The sequence below is a fragment of the Rhinolophus hipposideros genome (assembly GCF_964194185.1).
Source record: "Rhinolophus hipposideros genome assembly, chromosome: 5".
Lineage (NCBI taxonomy): Eukaryota > Metazoa > Chordata > Mammalia > Chiroptera > Rhinolophidae > Rhinolophus > Rhinolophus hipposideros.
In genome coordinates, this window is record NC_138051.1 from 37578611 (window position 1) to 37594377 (window position 15767).

General features: G+C 55.1%; 1 protein-coding gene across 4 annotated transcripts in view; it reads left to right on the forward strand.

Annotated features, from left to right (window-relative positions):
- Positions 1–15767, forward strand: part of PAK6 (p21 (RAC1) activated kinase 6) — a 35052-nt gene continuing 19285 nt past the window's right edge. Inside the window, exons 1-3 of one of the 4 annotated variants that reach the window (XM_081050204.1) lie at positions 1–692; positions 1452–1533; positions 12714–12830. The gene's annotated coding sequence lies outside the window, so the exon portion shown is untranslated. Of the gene's footprint in view, positions 693–1451; positions 1534–11911; positions 12232–12713; positions 12831–15767 lie in introns of those variants that run through there. The other 3 variants (XM_081050203.1, XM_081050206.1, XM_081050205.1) reach the window with 3 other exon arrangements.

Genomic DNA, 15767 nt, shown 5'->3' on the forward strand with positions numbered 1-15767 from the left:
GCAGGTCGCTGCCGGAGGATTTAATGGAGAAATCCCAAAGTGAGCCGGAGTGCGCTGTGGAGGAGGGGTGTGCGGCGGCCGGGAAGGAGGCCGGAGCCTGCCGGTGCCGCCTGTCAGGCAGCCCTGGGCCAGCGGGGGCGCTTGGGCCACGCTCCCCTTGACAGCCCTGCTGTGGACAGCAGGTGGGGGAGGGCACTGCTCCTTCCCTGATGTGCCAGCAGCCAGGAGCAGCCATCCAGGTGACTAAGCCAGCCCACTGGCACTGACTCATCCCCTGGCCTGGAGGTTTCTTCCTTGCCTTTTGCATCTGATTATTTGGGGAGCTGGAAACTTGGAGCTCCCACCTGAGTCCCGCCCCTTCTCGCTCTCCCCTCCTTACCTTGGGCTCCAAGGAAGATGGGACCTGCTGAAAATCTGCTGCTACCCCCTGAGGATATGGAAGATGCTGAGGGGCCCCGAGAGGCCCAGGGAGCTACACCAGCCAACAAAGTGCAATAGCAGATATGGTGACCAGGCTGCTGTGTCCTGTGGAGGTGTCAGGAGAGAAGGGCAGTCTGGGCTGCCCTGACTGGAGTCCCCCCGGGCTGGCCTGGAACTCACCTCCCACGAGCTATTTCTGTCAATGAGTGGCTTCTAGAGTCAGAGTGGCACTTGGAGAGTGAAGCTGGATTGGCTTAGGCTGGCCTGAGCAGGTAGGTGGCTCTGTGCTGGGTGTGGCCCCACGTGTGTGACAGAGTGTGTGTTGTCCCCCTGCTGAAGACAGCAGGTGGCCCGGCAGAGAGGTGGGGATGGGGGATTTGGCAGCAGCTCGTCCTAATGCTGGGCCAGCCTGTGCTGTGAGACGGGTGCTGGGGAAAAGGGACACCAACACCTGGCCTGAGCATCATGCAGACAAGCTCCAGCTCACAAAAGCCCAGGCTCTCTCCACAGCACAGAGACACGGTGAGATGCCAACAGAGGGGTTGGTCCAGAGGGGCAGGCCAAGGATGGAAGCCAACCAACCCTCCAGGGGGTGGGACAGCACATGGGTGCTCCCTCTTCCGACAGCCCTGGGCACTGAGGAGATAGGGTCCTACCAAGGAATTCTGCCACTCTCCGGAGCAGTGCCACTCAGCATCTGTGTGTGCTCGCTGCCAAGCTCACAGGGGTGCTGGCCAGGCCATGGCTTCACCATCCTCAGGACCCAGTCAGGGGCCACCGCTCGGCCTGGCGCTCAGGTCCGACCCTCGAGCCCCTGGCCCCCACATGTCATGCTCTAATGTGTCAGGCAGAGGGGTGTGGGCCCCCCACCTCCCCCACACAGCCGGCAGTGTGACGGGCACACCGGTGAGTAAGCTGGGGAGGGAGGAGGCTATGTGCCCACAGAGGCAGGACGACACCAACCAGGATCCTTTGGGAGAAGCGGCTGGGTGAGAAAAGCACTGAGGTTTTCTTTTGCTTTTTGCCTGAAGGGAGTGGCGCTTCCTGGGCTGGAGACAAGCATTGGCCTGCAGTTGGGAGCTCGAGGCTCAGCTGTCCGGAGGAGCGGCCACGGTAAGGTCCCTGCTACCACTGTGGGCTCCGGCTTCCCAGGCGGGATGGGGGTGCTGAGGGGTCCAAGCCACATGCCATCTCGGACAAGGGCACAGTTGTGGAGCCCCACGCCCCGCCCCACCTCCTGTCACTCCTTTTCTACATCCGTTTTGAAACAGCCCCATCCAAGCAGGTCTCTGGCTTCCCGGCCAAAGGGAGAAATGCTTATTTCTGCTGTTCCTGACATTCCCCTTTCATGTTCACCCCTCAGATAGTTATGGAGCTTTGCTGGGACCCAGGCTCCAAGACATGCCCTTATGCAGAGCTCAATCAGGCACAGCTTCTAAGTCTGAAACAGGTTCCGGGAGAGCCTGGCTAAGCACTAGCCTTCCTTACAGGCCTCAGGCTCCCCACTTCTGCAGGGTTAATGCCTGATCGGCTCCAGGGACGTCACACAGGCCCAGAGAGCTCGGGTTATAAAATGTTGGGGCCCCACTGAGAAGCTAGACTAATACAACGTAGTTTGGTCTTTCCCTGGCATTCCACACCAAGGCCGGAACATCCTATCCGGGGTCTTTCCTTCAGCTGGTTCCAGTGGGAACTGAGTTCTAAGAGTTGAGGATGAGCTCTGGGCTGCCGGGTCCCCAAACCCCACAGAAGTTTATCTAGCTGGGAAGGAGGCCTTTGGGCAGCTCTGCAGCTCAGGAATGGCAGACCTGGAATCCTAGTGACAAGGGGGCTAGTCAGGAGGGGTTAGGCACCAGGGGCAAGGCTTCCGGAAGCACCTGATTTGGGTGGAAAGCTCTGTGCCCCATGAGTAGCCACAACGGGGGAGTGTGGGGGCTGCATGGCCCTTCTAGACGGAAGGCCCAGTGAATCGAGGACAGATTGATTCATTGTGAGCTGAGCTCTCTGGGTCATGCCAGACACAGGGAAGGTACAGGCAGGTCTGGGGTCTCCTACTCTGTGCCCAACTACCAAGGATGACCCGGAATGCCCCCTGTCCTGGCACCGGGGACCAGAGTCAGGATGAAACCCTAAGTATCTCCCTCTCAATCCCCACACCTGGCTCCAGGATGAGGAAAATGACCGAGCTGTGGGGGTATTTCCTGCCTCCTCGCAAAAGGTGACTCCAAGCCTGGGAGTCCCCAGTGTGTGCAGAGCTGAGCAGCGTCTGGTGCCCAGCTGGGTTCAGAGTGGCAGAGGCTGTGTGGTGCCAAACAAACAGCAGGCCAGCAAGGTGGCAGCTGGCCGGGCCAGAAAGGAGCAGGGGTAGAGGCAAGGACATAGGGAGCAGGAGATGAAAAGGCTACCTGGAGTTTTAAGAGGGTTCAGGGAGGGCTCTGGCTGCTGGTTTTCTTATACCTGCCTGTCTCTGTGGGGAGGGCTGGGCAGGGAGGAGGTAAAGATGCTGAGAAACTACATTCTTTACCCAAATGGCCCCAGAGACGCCTCTAGCACACTCTGTCCTGTGTACAAAGGGCAAGAAGGACTCGTGGGAAGCTGTCCTATGGCCTGAAGCAGAGCCCTGCTCACAGTTTAAAGAGTGGGAAAGCCCAGGATTCAGGAGCAGGTTCTAGGACTTGGGCAGTAGGAAGGACACTAGCACACCTCATACACAGGCGTTCTGCAGCCTGCCCTAGGAGGGCTCAAGAAGAGTGTTCATTTCTGTGAACCTGCTTTGGTGGAAAGGAGTGGGCTACCCAACAGGCTGGAATGGAGCACAGAGAATGGAAGCTTGGGAGGCAGAAAGAACTTGGGAGGCACCCCTGAAGTCGAGCCCGCCCTTCTGCTGTTCTGTTAGCAGGCTGACTGAAAGCCCCCCATCCTGAGCTCAACCTTAGGGCCCACGAAAGGCTCAGATAAGATGAGTGAGGTGTGAGATGAAGGAGAACTTGTTTTTTCTTGGCAAGATGTGGACTCCAGCAGCACTTGGAGAGGGCAATTGGCACCCCTGTTCAGGCAGGGAACAGCGATTGCCTGGCTACTAAGTACAAAACACTGGTTGCAGGAACAAGGGATCAGGGAAAGTGTAGAGAAATGAACCGGACGGAGCCCTTGCCCTCGGAGCTCACAGCCCTTCAACAGAGGAGTAGAGAGGAAAGCTGAGCATGGGGCCAGCCCCGACAGGAACCAGCTCAGCTGCAGAGCTGTGATCAGCAAGAGGGGGTGTCGTCCTTTTGCCTGCTCTGAGCCCCCAATTCATAACTGAAATTGTCAGCCACAACCCATTCAGTCCAGATAATTTATAAACTTAGACCAATACTGAGAGTGGTTCTTAACATAAAGCGTTATAAAGATGGACGAAAAAAAAGATTAGTCGAGAATGAAAAACAAAAGAAGAAACAGCTACAGTTATGGGGCAGTGGGAAGACGAGTGCTCAGGGAGACATACAAGTACAGGAAAAGGCAGGCTGGTGGATGGTGAGTAGCAGGAGTCAGGCCCAGGGCTGCCTCTTCCTGCCTGGGTGACCTCAGATAAGTTACCTCATCTCTCTAGGTCTCCATTTCCTCTCCTGTCCTACGGCGATAATTGTAGTACCCACAAGGCAGAGTTGCTGAGAGGATTCAATAAGGCCATTATGTGAGCGCTCGTAGCAGCATGGCTGGCACATAGTACTCGGCAAAAGATCCATTATGAGTGTGATAATTATTAGTGTTATAGAAACAAAGTGCCAGGAAGGAGAGACCTCACTTGGGTCTTTAGGGGAATCAGAAAAGGCTTCACGGAGGAGGTGGCTTCGGAAGAACCCTGCCCTGAAGAAAAGCTAAAGCTTTCAGAATGCCAATAGATCCATGTCTGGTAACGCTGGGAAGAAACGCAGTATCAGATCCATTTTTTCCCAAATAGCATACTGTTTGTCCACTGAGGTTCTTTAAGGAATGACCTGAGCCCATTAAGAGTTTCCTTTTCTTTCTGGGGTTCAGAGTCTGAGGTCTTGAGAACTTGAAATGGGCTGTACGTAGTGAAGGAATTAAGAGGCCGGTCTGGCCTTGATTCCACTCCTTGGGCCTGGAATCTAGTCACGTGGTAGCTCTGATTCCTTGAAGAACTGGGTACTGATGAGCCCCTCAGAAGCACACACTTGGAGGAGCTTCGTGCCGAGGGGCCAGACCAGAGACCACAGAGATCTCCTTGACCTCTGTGGCAGGTGACTTAGAAATGCCCAGGAATCATATGGCTCCAAAATGAGAGACGTTTTGCTTTTCCCTGCCAAAGAGTTATCTGTTCTATGAAATGAGGAAAGGTAATCTCAGGTTCTGTTCCCCCGAAAGAACATGGCAAACCCAGAACATGACAGACTTTCATATGCTGGGGGAATTAGTATGCGAAAAACAGGTTCCCTCAGCCCCAGCAAAGGGAGACCCATTCTGGCCAGCATTTTCTATAAAACCTCATTATGACACATCAGTTAGTGCAAACACCCAAGTCTTTACAGAGGGACAATGACCTTTTTTGTACACCTGGGGGTTCTTTGTAGTGCTGCCTTGGTCAGCAAATGCTGGCATCTTCCTACTTGACTCAGTTTGCCAAAGCCTCAAAACACTCGGGCCCTGGGCCTCTGGCTAAGGGGATGGGGGCAGAGTTGTGTTCTCCTGCACTCTCAGGCTGCCTAGGACCTGGAAAGGGGGCCTCTGGGTGCTCAGAGAAGCAGGTCCAAGAAAGCTCAGGTCAGTTGGTGTGTTGTTCTGGTCTCTGATCCCAGGAGAGCAGGTCACCCCGGGGCACATGGCAAGGAAGCAGTCACCTTGCTCAAGGGCCCCAGCTCCTGAAGGCTGCAGCAGCAGCAGGGTTAAAACCGGGAGGACTGGTTCTCGGCTGCAGCTTCCTGGCCTGGAGCCTCCAGCCTCCATTTTCTTTCTTTCAGCTTCAAATGAAGCTTCCCATGGAATTGTGCAAGTAGGCAAGAGGGTGGAGGCAGCTAGGTGACCCGTTATGCCACAGCCTCAATGGACCATCCGGAGAGCTGTCCTGGGGCAGCGAGGAGAAACGCAGAGGAGGCAAGGGTTGCCCCAGAAAGGAGCTGGCTGCCTTGGGTTGCTGTAGCACATTCAAGCCAAAGGGAGTCCCTGAGAGTGTTTAATCCAGTCCCCTCATTTTATAGAAGGAAGGAGAGGCTTGGAGAAGGAAAGTGGGTCCTGAGATCACATAACTAACTGGTGGCAGAGCCAGTTTCAATTCTGGGGGTCCCCACCTCTCATTCCAGTACTCTTTCCCGACCCAGGCTGCGCTTCCATCAGCAGCAGCAGCAAAGGCACCCCAAGCAGGGACAGGTGTTAGCTACCTGGTAACTTGATGGCTTCAGAGAGATGGCCTGGCCTGACAACGGAGGAGGCTGGACAAGCCCCAGCATTCCTCTGTGCCTCCTGCCCTACGAGGGGCCTGGTGCCCCAACCTCCCCACCTGCATCATGTTCCACCTGGAGCCCCAGCTCAGCCCCTGCTCATTCAGCAGCGCCCCCCAAGCAGAGGCTTTGCTCACCCCACCCAGGCCACTGTCTGAATGTAAACAGACCCGGATAATTTGTAAATGGATTGACCCAAGTTCTAGTTGTCCCAGGAAGTATTTTATATTTTAACCAGAAGGCTGTCAATGTCTTCAGCCAAAGAAGGGAGTAATGACAAGAGTATCCTCTGTGTTTCCCCAAAAATAAGACCTAGCCGGACAATCAGCTCTAATGCATCTTTTGGAGCAAAAATTAATAGAAGACCCGGTCTCATATTATGTTAGATAAGACCCAGTCTTATATTGTAGTAAAATACAAGGTCTTATTTTTGGGGAATCACCGTAGGAATGAAAGAGATTCTGCAGCGGAAGTTCGGGGAAGCGCACAGCAGACCCTTTACCTCAGGTGGTCTTTTCACCAGTATATACAATGACCCCAGGAAGGAATTTAAATGTCCGATGGCTGCCATCAGAGGACAGATCTCAGAAGCTGGAGGCCTGTCGTCTGTCACTATGTCACCAGGCCCACGCTGGACAAGAAGTCTGTTGTTTTCCACTGTAGCGGGTCTTGCTAGAATATGTGGTGACTGGGATTGGGAAAGGTGCAGAAAGGTGAAGGTCTCAGACCCTGGGGAGGGCTAGAGCCAGGGCCAGGGGCAAGAACGCAAGGCCAGGAGTGAGCAAGCATGCAGGGCTCCTGTGGAGGAGGGGAGGGCAAGACAGGAGGAGGAGCTGCCTCCAAATGGTCTATCATCCCAGCAAAGGCCACCATGCCAGCCACTGGCAAGGGCACGGCAGCATTCACATGAAGATCCTGCAGGCTGCCACCCCTGGGGCTGGCAAGGTGTGGGCCAGAGAATAAGGAAAGACCCTGAGAAGCGATGGCAGCAGCTGTGTGGGCCTCTCCAGGACCCTCTAAGCACAGCACAGTCCAGCTGAGTAGCAGTGAGACACGTCCTGCCTTCTGATACTGACCCAGGGTAGACACAGAGGCAGAGCTCCTCGAGCTCTGTAGCCAGCTGGTGAGTGCCCCCAGGAGGCCACGCAGCACAGAGCCTGGGACCTTTGTGCATTTAGAGCTAAGGTATCCCAGCCAGAGGGTTGTGATGGGGCGTGGGCAGCCAACATCGTGCTTCCTCAGACTCTTTCCTTCCCTGGGCACTGGCCTGAGCCCGCATCTGGTGACAAGCCTTCTATGCCGCCCGCTCACCTGCCCTTCCTCAGTCAGGCCCTGGGCACCAGGGCAGCCCTGCCCCAGCCTCAGACTAGGGCGGCCACTGGAAACTCAGAAAAGAGGGGAAAGGACAATGAAGGGTTTCCATTCAAGGAGGCTCCCAGCGGTTAGTTCTGCCAGCAAAAATGCCTGCCAGAGAGCTAAACTGCCAGCAACAGACATTTGGATGGAACTTTGGAGCCCATTAAGAGCAGGGGCTGGAAAGTGATCACAGTGAGAAGATATTAAATGAATTCATCATGTCTCTGAAATGAGTGTCGTCAGCACAGAGGTGACTCTTTCCGTTCCCAGCCCTCCCCAGGGTAGCTCATAGCCCCTGTACCTGGGAAGGGTGCCACAGCCTGCCCTGCCCGTCTCAGCCCCTGGATCTGAGTGGCTCATGCAGGTCACCAGGCCCCTTTGGGACTGTCAGGCAAGTTTGGCCCCCCAGTGTCAATATGTGTTTGGGGAAGCCTGGCCTATATATTCCTGTTGGCAGAGGGAGCCTAGCATAGATGCAGAACTTGAGAAAAAGGCAGAGAGAGGCTGGAGGCTTCTGGGTGTGAGACTTTCCCTCTGCTGAAGTTCAGGGTAGCAAAAGGACACGTGTCCAGCAGCCAGGCAGGGGAGAGCCGTGGACTTTTCCCAAACACCTATCTGGGCCTAGACAGTGTGCCCTCTGGCTGGGTTCTCTCTCCAAGATCTGGAGGGGATAGTCCTGTAGGGTTGGTTTCATAGCGAGTTCTCCTGAAAGAAGCCTGGGATTCCGCCCCTGTGGCCCACCCAGCTGGTCTCCGTTGCTCCCTGTGGCAGCTACGTGCACACATGGCATGGAGACGGGGAGTTTCTTCCGTGGTCCTTTTAGCAGCTGTGAGGGCGGCCAGGTCAAGAACCTCTCGCTCTGTTTGGGGATGCTGACCCTTAGGGCCCCTGTACCCTAATGCTCTAGACCTCCTCATTTCACCACTGTCTCAAAGAAGGGGGCACTCCCTCCCCCATTATACACATCAAGAAACAGACATGCTGGCAGTCTATAGAGGCGGAAGGGCTCCAGTGCTGCAGTTAGGCTCTGTCTACCGTCCTGCCTAAGGATTCCAAGAGCTTGGCAATGTCAGCTCCCCTAACTCAAGCTCCCAGACTCTCAGAGGTGGGTACCTGCCTCTCAGCCCCACCATCAAAGAGAGATAGGTGGTCCCGTTAGGATGAGGGACACTGGCCCAGGCCACCCCAAGAGCAAGAAGACACAGATGTTGAACAGCCTGGAAGAGAGGAGGAAGAAGGGATCTTCCCCCAAGAGTGCCTCTCTGGCAGGGCTAGGGGCTGCAGAGTGGGTGGGTAACCTCCGCCAGCCGGTGTGCCAGGCCCTGCCTTCCCAGCAGAGCCTGCATGTGGGCTTCATGGTGCTGGGCAAGTTGCAGGTCTGTGAAGGACAAATGGCTTGATGCAGGGACTTCAGGCAGGGTGCTGGCTCACGACTGGGGAGACCTAGCACGTGGGTCCTAGCAGGAGACTCAGTGACAGGGTGTGGGAAACTGAGGCCCGCTCTGCCCCTCACACCCAGTGTTGTGTGGGGGGGTCTCTTGCCCTTGTCAGAAATGGGAGAGGGATATTCCACCACCTCTCTGTGTCACAGGACTTACCCATCCAGGGTGGCAGAGTTGGCACAAGGAGGGAAAAGACCAGTGCCTCCCCCACTAACCCCACACGGTCAAGTCATATACAGTCCTTGGAACCGGGGATTTCTGAGCAGTACAGAGTTAAGAGAACAGGCTGAGAGCACATAGATTTGCGTTGAAATTCTAGCTCCACCACTCAGTAACGATAGGACCTTGAACTAGTTCCTTCACCACTCTAAGCCTCAGTTTCCTCATCTATAAAATGAGAATAATAATAGCATTGTTCTTCTGTGCCAAGGTCGTGGTAAAGACTTGAGTGAGTTAATATGTGTAAATAGCTAAGCATGAGGCCTGGCCCATCGGAAGCATTCAATAATTGGCAGGCATTATTATTACTATTATTAGAGGAGGGCAGAGTCATCCAGAGAAGGAGCCCTAGAAGGAGTGAGTGAGCTTATCAGCAGCATTCCTGATCCCCAGGCAGCTTTTCAAGTCACACAGCAGAAAGGTGCAGGCAAAGGATAATGTGTTTGTGTTTCTAAACCACAAGTCGATTCGTATCTTTCCTCTTTGGCGCGAACCCGTGCTTAAATGTTGTAACAGGCCCCAACAGCCACAGGCTGAGAAAGAGCCAGGAAGAGCCTGCCCTACCCAATGTGCCCGTCCCGATGCCGTCCTAGACAGCTCTGGTCGCCCAATGCTCCAGAGCTGGCAGGGCTTCAAGAGTCATTGTTCATGGTGAAATGTCAGTTCTCAAGTGTCCCTGTCCAGAGCTCCTGCCCAATTTGTAGATGGCAGTGCGTGGACAACTGCCTCAACCAGAGGCCTCTGCCAGCTGCCAGGACTCTTCAAAGGAAGGTGTGCCTAATCCCTCTCCCTGTGCCTGGGAACAGAGCCAGAGGGAGGCACATGGACGCTGGAGAAGACGCTGTCCCCCAGATTTCCTGCCACCTCATGCATTGTTGTTCTGCCTTTTCCTTCTGGGCAGGGCTGAGTTGGATCAGAGGAGGCGGGAGAAGCGGGGGAATCACACATAAGAATTAATCACCCAGGACCCACTGTGCTCATCCCAGCCATCCCAATTTGCAGAGGGTCATCCAATATGGTGCAGCTGAGTCCCCTGTAGATGTGACTGGTAGTACAGAAACTTGGAGTTGTGATAGACCCAAAAGGTCCCCTGGTCTAGCCTAGTATCCAGTATGGGAACCTTTTCTCTAGCATATGTGACTGATAGTTATCTGGGGTCTTGAATACCTCCGGTGATGGGAGATTCATGATTGGTCAGTTTTATTAGGGAGTCTTTGCCTCTCCCCACACCCCACTGCAGCTCCCAAAGGTGGGAGGACCCCAGGGTTTCCTAGACTCACTCCCTACAGGGAGAGGATGGGACTTGACTAGCAGCCTCTGTGGGATACCCAAGCCTGGGTTCAAACCAAATTAAATACCAGTTCATTTCTGAAAATCTCATTGTATCATAGTTCAACTGTTCAAAAGTACTTTTTGGAGCTGTGATTTGTGTATATAAGGTATTTGTATGAAAAGAACAGAACTTATGCGTGAATTTGTGAGTCAGTAAAAAATAATTTAGGATGTTGATTCTAGATTCAACAATGTTATGCATTTCATTTGGTTCGTGGTTCATTTCAAATCCTCAGCAACCAATTCCCCCCACTTCAGCCCCACCAGCAGAACCCACTTCCCAAAGTCAGCATTCAGCCAGTGCTCCTATGTCCCTGGGGAATCCCTGGGGAAAGTCACTTGTATCACCCGTCCCCTCCCCACCACGTGGTTCCCTCATCCTAGGCTCAGCAGGCAGCTGACCATAGGTGGTCAGGGGGACCTCAGGAGGTCAGGGGTTGGCTAACAGGGTCCGGCCTACAATGTTGCCTGGGCAGAAGAATCAGCTTGGGAAAGACACAGAGAGGAGGGGGGAAGGCAGAGGGTGAGGAGAGGAGCGGAGACCTGTCTGCAGCTGCCCCAGCTTCCACACCACTGTCTGTGGTCTTCCAGGGCCAGCCCCAGGCACCACCATACTTGCCTCAGGGAGGCTGAGGACATGGGGCTTGTGGTGCTGCCAGACAGGGTTCGGGCTTGTTTGGGGCTGGGTAATTCCTACTCGCTGTTTGGTTGGAGCATCAAGTAAAATGTGCATAAGCAATGCTTTATCTATATGCATTAATGTACCTAAAGAATCAGGGAACAAAAATTATACATGGCAATAGAGACCTCAGTGAATCAAGTTTGAGGTGACCAACAATGACAAAAAGTCTCTGCACTGTCCTTGGTGCCTGCTCTGCAACACTGGCGGTCACCCAGCCACTGTTGGGGCAGCCATTTGGAGTCCAGATGTACTGAATTTCTAAGCCAGCATCCCCTCAGTGCTCAGTTGGACACAGCCCTCTTTGGGGGCCCACATCTAGGACAACAGGGTCTTCTCACTTCCTTGTTTAGAGAGGAGACAGACAGGTGGCCCTGCCACTCCCCCATGACATATATACACAGGAGAAACCATCCTTCAATCCAGAAAAAAGCAGGGCAAAGGGCAGTCAGGAGTGAGCCACTCTGAACAGCCATCCTGCTCCTCAGCCAGGGCATTGCTGGGGACAACCAGCAGATGATGTTTCTGGAGATGGGCCCCATCCTGTTTGAGGGTGCAGGGTCCTGGAGGCTTTCTTTTCCCTAGAGGTCCTCTACCCTAGACTTCCGAGGCCAAGAGGGTCGTCAGATCTGAGCAAGAGCTGATGGGGAAACTGGAATCTTTAAATCCTGCTTTCCTTCCTGCACAAGGGGGCTACCCTAGGAGAACAGGCTGGGGCACTCGGTTTGAAATTTTGGCTCCACCACTCAGTAACTATAGGACCTTAGGCTAGTTCCTTAACCATTCTTGAGTGGTTAAGATGGGACAGACAGGCAGAGGTGGCAGGTGGCAGGACTCCAGCTGGGGCTCTGCAGCGGGTGTGAGTGGGTGCCCACACCCCCTGCAGAGCAGCACATCTAGGATCCGGGAAAAGCGAGCCTCTGCAATGCAAATTAAGGAGTTAATTACACAGAGAGGCGCCCAGAGGATAATCCAGGTCAGGCCTCTGCACGGCAGCCCGGGGACCTTGGGGACACCGGCAGGTCACAGCGGCCGGACCAGGATCACGGCCCCATCGGGAGGCAGCTGGAGCCGACAGGTTGGACAGAAAGGGTTGAACAGGGAGGCGCTCCCTGGGCAGAAGGGCTTCTGGCCGCGGCTTCTGCACCCCTCGACCTTTCCGGAGACTTTTCGCCGTGTCCTACCTGAGGCCACACCCTGAAATCAAACTCGCGGCCAGGTGAGGCCGGCGCTGCACCGACTTGTGCGCGGCCTCTCCCGGCGGTTCCCGCGCGCAGGTCCCTCCCGCGGAGGGCGGGTCCACGCCCGCGGCCGCTCGGACGCTCCGGGGTCTCCCTGCTCGCAGGTGGGTGTCCCGGGGCTCACCTCCTCGGACTGTGGCCCGGACCAGGGGAAAGGCCTCCCCTCACGCGGGTTTTCATTCCCCGAAGTTCGGGGCCACCGGCTCCCGGCGAAGAGGCCTGAGCGCAGGGGCGGAGAGCTCGGGCTGCTTTCGCGGCGGGACCTACCTCCGCGCGTGTGCGCCTGGCGCTGGCGTCCCAACGGGCCGGGGGATTCCGCCCCACGCGGGCCTGCGAGTGGGGACCCCTGGCCTCTGGCACGCGGGGCGCGGAGGGCAGAAGGGCCGGAAGCGCCGCGCCCACTGCCCGCACCTCCCCACGCGCCCCGCGGGGAACCCGCCGCCTCCCCTGCACCTGAGAAGGTGGCTGAGTCGGGTGGCAGCGGGCACGGGGCGCTTCCAAGTGCTCTGGACTCGGCCCACTCGCAGAATCCGCGGGACAGCTTACCACATTTGTCCCAGTGGATTTCTGATCTGTTTCCACCCAGGCCTTGGAGGACTGGCCGGGAAGATCTTTAGTCTTCCCTCTTCTGGTGCCTGAGAGCCCTGCCCACGGACCGAGTGAGGACTTGGGAGGAAGAAGAGGCGAGGAAGGCAGGCCAGAGGTGAGTGAGGGATCTCCAGCCCTGGTGGGGTGTCCAGGAGCCTTCCGGAGACCAGCTTGAGGAACAGGCTGGAAGGGACAGTGGGCAGGCTGGTGGCCCGCCCGGGCTGGCTCATTCTCGGTACTGCTGGGCAGCGCAGCGGTCCCTTCTAGGTGCCAATTCTGTCCTCAGTGGATGGACACTGTTACTTCCACAACCTGGGCCCATAGCAGGCAGCAAAGCTTCAAATGCCCCGCCCTGCCTACTGGCCCCGCCTTTCCTTGTCATCAAGTCTGACGCTTGTCTGGGGCCAGGCAGTGTCACCAAAGCTGTGCTCCGAATTCTTGCTTGGGAAAGAGGCTCCCGAACAGGAAGGGCGGCCATACGCCCAGCACCTATGCTGAGCAGGCCAGGACGCAGCCCCAGGCAGAGCTGCTGCTCAGCACATCCCTGCCTGCCCACTCATTCCCCACATCTCCAACCTACTGAAATCCCTCCAGCTTTTCCGGCGCCCGGTGTGCGGCTCCCACCCCAGGTTGTAGATGCTGCTAGGAACACTAAGGGCTCAGTCATGAAGAGTTCCCAGGTGTAGGCCGTTTTGTCTGTATTTTGCCCCATTCTGGTGTTCTTTTCAATTCCTCTGACTTATTTTTCTAGGTGGGGGAGGGGAAGGGGCTCTGGTCTGTCTGTGGTCAGGTCTTTTGTGGCTTGTGCAGCATTAATTGCAATGCTGTGAGTTCGCCTCAGGCCACATGTAGGCTGAGAATACAACATTTGGAACCAGAAGAAGCTGGGTTTGAATCCTGACTTGGCCTTTGATTCCTTAGGCAAGTTGCTTTACTTCTCTCCAAACGTTAATGTCCTCGTCTATAAAACGATCCTTCCTCATAGGACAGTTGTGAGGAATCACAGTGATAAATGAGAAATGAGAACAGCTCAGCAGCTCCACTTGCTCATGTTAGAAAAGGTGAAGCTACCTGAGCCCTCCTCTCTTGGAGAACTTTGAGAATGGTCTGGCTATGTGGCAGGAGATTATGGAAGTTGCTAGAGCAAAGCCATGGGAAGACAGTAAAGGCAGAGGGTCCACTGGGGGCAGATAGTGAGGTGACCCCAGGGAAGGGGCCATTTCTGGAAGGAGACCCAGCTTCCAAGGCAGAAACTAGCCCGCTCTATACATGTCATATGTGGTCACATGTCCATGAGTGACCCTGGACATAGGCGTTGCCTGTGGTAGAGGAAGCCTTTGCCTTGAAGCTCCCAGTCCTCTCTCTCACTAGCGGTGTGATCCGAGGCAGGTCATTTAACTTCTCTGGATATGATAGAGGAGCTTGAAGCTTGGAGTCGAAGTGATCTGGATTTCAATTCCAGCTCCACACTTACATCTCAGACAGTTACTTCTCTCTTAGCCTCAGTTTCTTCACCTGTAACACAGAGCTCGTACTATCTGTCTCATAGAGTTGCGACCATTAAGTGCACCAGTTAAAAGCACCTAACACAGTGCCTGACGTATGCTGGATACTTTACACATGTATATGTGTTATCTTCCCTTTATCTCCTCCTTCCTCTCCCCAGCTGCCTGCCTGCCTTTAAAATGCACCCAGTAAAGGAGGTGTGGCCCAAGTCACAGTGGTATTATGAGCATAAAGTGAAGAAGTAAACAAAATAAGTATAGAAAACTAAGGGCTGTAAAAAACACAGAGAGAAAGAGAGAGAGAGAGAGAGAGAGAGAGAGAGAGAGAGAGAGAGAGAGAGAGGGAGAGAGAGATTGGGGACCTAAGATTAGAGACCTAATCTTGTGAGTAGGGTACTCCAGAGGTTCTTCTGACTAGGCACTGAGGACTCTGTGATGAGACTCGGGCCTCTGCATTCAGACTGTTGAAAATCTGGACTGGTGCAGAGGGGCCTGGCCTGCAGACCTCCCAGGAAGGCCATTTTTCTCTCTTCTCTTGGAGATAACCTTGTGCCCAGGAAGGCCCAGGGCTGTAGACCGACTAGGGATGGGTTTAGGATTCTAAGTACAATGAATAGAGGTCAGATGACTGGTCTGGCTTGAGCCGCTCCTGGACTGCAGTGCTGAGTGTACAGGCTGGAGTTGGGCCGAGAGGTGGGCCTGAGTCAATATTGACCTTCTCCGGCTGGCCGGCCTGGCTCTTTGGCTTCTCATTCAACAAGAGTGTTGACACAAGTGATTGAACGAGCTTTATTATCATATTCTTTTCAACAACGGCCCCATTATCTCTCCTCTGGGGATTCACTGGGACCTATAGTGTGGGAGTGATGACAGGGCAGGGAGCCCAGACATGTTGGCTTATTATGTGCACAGTGCCCTCTGCCCTGCACACTTAGCATCTCTCTCTAGGCCAGTGCAGTGGGACAGCAGGACCTCAGAGTACAGCTCAGTGCCCTGGGGATGCTGCACACTTCAGCAGGGTGGCCCTGGGCAGACCTTACAGAGCCCTCAGGCAATGGCGGTGAGGGCCACAGCCTGGGTCTAGGACCCACCCACCCTGCAGGTGACAACTGGGCAGAAAAAAGCAAATGTTCTTCAGGCCCTTCCCCCAGGGTATTTTGGGAGCCCAGGAAAGGGTGGGGGGGTACCATCTCTCCCACCTCTCATGCCATGTGAAGAGGGGCAGATGGCAGGCCTGGACCCCTGGTGGAGGCTGAGGGAGGACACAGCTCAGCTCTACACACAGGATGAGCAGCAAGGGAACAGAGGGCAGGGGCCGTGGGAAGGGGAAGGAGCTCCCCATAACTGAACACATTTGAGCAGGGCACGGACAGGGCACAGGCTTCTGTTGGGAATGTGCCTGAGGGACTGCAGTTTGGGCAGGGACAGAGGGGAGTCCAGAACCTATGAGCGAGTCCCACGGGATGTACGTCACCATCTCTTCTGTGGGCCATCTAGCAACATTTACAGTGGTACCACGGTTTTTGAACATCTCGGTTGACGAACAT